Raw genomic sequence first — 4842 nt, forward strand, 5'->3', positions numbered from 1 at the left:
TGACTTGGTATTTTTATTAAAATATCTTGTACCGTACAAATAACACTTACAGCCTACACTTGTACTGTGTATATCGGCGTATTTACTTGCGATGTCTCCCAGTCTGTTTTCCACCGCCACCGCCGCTTTTAACTCCCGTGTTACATTCATTAACAGTTCCAGCTTATTATTGGTCCAATGCAAAAACATCTGGTGTGGTTCTTCGTCTATAGTACTTTATTATTTCGCCAAATCTTCTGTAACTACGGAATACAACATCTGCTTCATGTTTTCACTGGCATGCGCATGCCCAGTGTGCGTGAACACCACTAGATGTGAGTTTTCAGTTGTTTTAGTATAGACAGAGATCAACTCTGATACACAGCTAAAACGCTGGTGTGGACGGAGATGGTATTCGTTCGAGTGGATGGGACCTAAGTGTCCTTGCATCCGACTACCTCTTCAGCTGACAGTGACTGAGTGGCAGGGACCATCGGTAGAGGCTATAAGAACTAGGATTACAAATCGTAACCTTTGTTTGATCTCACACAGGCTCCGCCCTCTAGTGGACCAAGTTTATATGAAACAGGGAACGTAATGCTATTTACCTCTGTATATGTTTTTTTATAAACACTCAATGGTATATGTACGTGTTTCTTTAAAAACCCAAAGCTCAGGAGGGACTTGGCCCCCCTGCCCCTGGCCTGAAAACCCCCAGTGCTTGAGTAAAGGTGGAAACACCTGTATACAGTCTATGGTAAACATTAATAGTGCTTTCAGACCAAAAGCAAAGCGATCGTTCGGATTCAAAGTCAATTCAAAGACAAGTAGAGCCGCGATTTCCTGTCACGTGGCGCGAAGCGACGCGAAGGGGGTGGTGGCGGCGACGCAAAGGCGAAGCGAAGGCAACACGAAGGAGTTTGTGGGAGTTGAATATATTTAACTCAAGCAAGAAATTCGCATTAGCCTATCAACATTGAGATTGTCCGTACGTCACCGACAGCTTCAGAGCGTTGTGTGGAGAGGGCCAGGCAGAGCGGGTGATTGAAAATCTGCTGGCCAGCGGAGAGCTGCTAAACTTGGGGGAGAGGAGCAGAGAGCAGCACTCCAGCTTTTGGACACCCGGATAAACACCCGTAGTCGGACTGGATTCTGCTCTGACAACTACACCCTTACTCGCTGAAGGAGCTTGGAGTAAACTGCTTTTATTAAATTAGCTTTTTACTTTATTTTTTGGGATTACAACATTGATTTTTCTTTACTCGAGCTTCTCAGCAGCTAGTTTGGCACTACTTCATATTTATATAAAAACCGGACAAAACTGGACATTGCTGGGAGAAAAGAAAGATCGATCCAAACTCCATTCAGAAAACAAACATTTTAGAAGTTGTTGTCCTGCTATCTTGCTGACAGACCTGACAAAGCATGAATTCATATGTTAAACAAATCTGCATCATATTGTAGTTATTTCAGCATCAGTTTGATCCATTTATTGCTATTTAATCACAGCGAAATGTTTACTTTGGGTTCATCCAGCTGTAGTAATGGTGAGTTGTGTTTATTTGCGTTATCACGTCGTGTGTGAACACTCAGCAGTTGTCCAGCGATAAAACCCCCGCGAGGAGAGCGTTGCATGGATTAAACTCATGTTTGGTCTGAATGCCGAGCTCCCAGTACGGGCAGAGTAAGTTAATTTGACCAGTGCTTGCACACCCAACTGAGCTAATAACATCAGCTAGTTAGCTGTAAAGTAACTTCAGCAACAAGTAAAGATATCTGTCCATCAGGAAACTCTGTGAATCACAGAGTTGAGGCAGAGCAGCCGGGGGACATCAGAGAGAAAACTAGAAAAATATTTTCTCCATATTTCTAATATTTCTCCATCAAATATGATCCAGTTTTACCAAAATCTGTGAAAAAAGTTGTGGTTTTGCGCAGTAATCAGTGGGGCCCGGTCCCAGAAACACTGTGCTTCAGCACTGAGAGTCTTTTCATTGGACGCTAAATTAATACAACAAGTGCAGAAGAGTCATAAACATTTTAAAATGCTTTTCCAAACTCTTAAATATCATCAAGAACACCTACAAAACACATTTTTTTGTCATTGATGGGCCAGAAACTGCCATTTTGGGTATTATTGTCTTTACACTTGTTAAAGCACTTTGTAACTTGTTTTTGAATAGTGCTCTACAAATAAAGATTATTATAGTGGTGACATAGTGCAAAGCATATCATAAAAACATTCAAACATGGATTTTGATTTCATGGGAATGGAAGATTTTATTCACGTTTCTCTAAAAATACACTGAGCAGAAAACACATCATTGATACTCTCTTGTCTTCATTTGCGTATTTGGTATTGAAGTAATCCAAAAGTAACTTAAAGTTCTCAGGTTACATTACTTTTATTTTGTGGTACTTGGATTACGTTACTGATTAAATTTTTAAAGAAATGCTCCCAATGCTGCTTTCAACGACCTACCCTATCTGCGTGGTCTCCTCCTCGCTGTTCTATTACGATGCTGCATCTCGCCTCCTCTCTGGCTAGAAGATGTTGCTATAGTGGCAGGTGGTGACTTAGCTGGGTCTTCTTGTCTGCTGAGTAGTAAAAAAGAGATGCATCTAAAGAGTCCCTCAGAGGTGGTGGGAGCACCCAGGCGCTTGTGCATGTGATTGGAGAGAGCTATTACCTACAGAGTCCAGTAGAGGGCAGAGCCTGTGTGAGATGGAACTCATGTTTCAGGGAGATGATAGAGAGAGCTATATATTGCAGCCAAGTACGCATGCAAACTTTTATAGCCTATTATAGTTGTGTTTCATTAATACCTCTGAGATGTTATATGCACCAAACTGCTGGTTTGAAAGGCAAAGTGATTATAAATTAAGTACAGGCAAAAGCTTGTCTTGACAACAGTGGCGACCTAGCTGTGCATGTTATACAAAGATAAATCTGAGGGTCACAAGATACAATCTCCAGGTCCATCAGTCAAAACACACTTACCCGCTGCTGAGGTTTTCTTCTCTCCCTCCTTTCCTCCCCACAGATTCCTCCCACTGTCCTGCAGCTTCAGGAATATTAAATATGCATGCCGTCCCCGCTGCAGATGCAATGCCATTGATTTTGTGTCAATCCCCCAGGCCACAGTAAGTTGATTTGGTATCAGTGATGGCTAAATGAGACTTCTCCAGGCAGCAGCAGAAAGAATGGGAGGAGATATTGGCATGTTTCTCTTTGCCTAAGCTTCACAAAGCGCCTCTACTTGTCTTGTCACTTTCCTCTTAAGACATCAGAGACTCATTTTACAAGACATTTAGAGAAGTAGAACTTATAATGTTGGTTATTGTCTCCTCTGTAATTCATGAAATCATTAAAAAGCTTTAGAGTATTGAAACCGCTGTATTAAACCTGATGACAGAAGTCAAGTTTTTTAACATTAAACAGTAGAGTTAACCGGTCTGGGCCACATGCCACTGGGTTTCTTTGGCATAAGTAACATTTTCTTAAAGCAATATTCATCATAACTGATTCTACCCTAATGAGGATTCCAACACCCTACAGTGCTGACTGCTTCACCAGAGTCAGCAGTGGGCTTAATGCAATTAAGGCTGCAGCCATCTCATAGAGCTCTTTTGACTTTGTGAGAGGCTGTTTGCCCAGCTGCTTCTTAAATGTGGACAAAGCCAGATAAGCAGAGTCTGAGTGCTAGAGGCACCTTTCACTAGAGCCTATTTGACTTATTTTACTCGCCATCAACTTCATTTATGCTGTTTGAATTTAAAGTTCACTTTGAATTGAAGGTGTCAATACAATTATGACCTGTTAACATTAATAGTGATAATGATATTTGTTTATTTGAAGAAGAAAAAAAACGATGAAACGCAATCATAACACAACTGAGAATCTGTATGCAAAGTGTTGTAGCTGAAGTGACATTGGAGGGCCTTATTCAGTTTGTCTGGGTGAGTGTGTGTGGGCAAAAGAGAGAGTGTGAAAGAAATGTCGGCTTATGAAAAACAAGCATGAAGCAACATTTCGTTGGATTTGTGCATGTGCATAGGTTTGATTTTAGGGGAAGTAACATATAAACAATAGAGAAATGTAGTGCTGTTATCTGCATTGTGGTGCTGCATTGTGATTCACCAGAAACTCTGACAGAGGCTCTGTTTTTTGCCACATGACTGGCAGTGTTCCCACCTCCCTGGTAGGAATCCTTCAGCGTCATGCGTTCTCTCTTTTGGCAGCTCAACACTGCCCCCAAGTGGTAAACAACAGCCTCAACCTCACTTTGGCATTAGTTTACCAGCTCCAGATGCTTGCAATCAGTGCACCACAAGAGGACAGCATCGCAGATGTAGGTGCTATACTGGGTTCAGAAAGATGAGCAGATGACGTCAAATCACAGCAGAGCTTGGCGGTGGTCCCATTTTTTGATAAGCGGACATCAAATCAATAATATGTTCATTAGTCTTACAAGAGGAAATCTAAGAGTGATGTGCTGCTCATACAAATCAATTCTGCATGTAGTTGCTCATTGTGCCAAATACCTTTCTCCATCCATGATAAGCTTTTATGTGTATCTATAGCTGCTAAAATGCCTACCTGCCAATATCTCTGGCACAAATTGCCCTCTCTATAGCCTATTAGGGTCATGTGCATTGCAATCTTTTTCTAATTGCTCAGGATTATAGACCTGTACCATCTGTTGCGGGGATAAATGACATCATTGCCAGAATGTGTTTCAACTATCAGGCTTAAAATCTTCCCTTTCCTTGCAATCAAGGTCACAGTGTGAGAATGGCGGTTTCTCCCCTCCCTGCCTTCATTACTATGTAATTAGCTGTAGTGCTATTCAATTTCCCTTA

The sequence above is a fragment of the Micropterus dolomieu genome, linkage group LG12 (genome assembly GCF_021292245.1).
Source record: "Micropterus dolomieu isolate WLL.071019.BEF.003 ecotype Adirondacks linkage group LG12, ASM2129224v1, whole genome shotgun sequence".
Classification (NCBI taxonomy): domain Eukaryota; kingdom Metazoa; phylum Chordata; class Actinopteri; order Centrarchiformes; family Centrarchidae; genus Micropterus; species Micropterus dolomieu.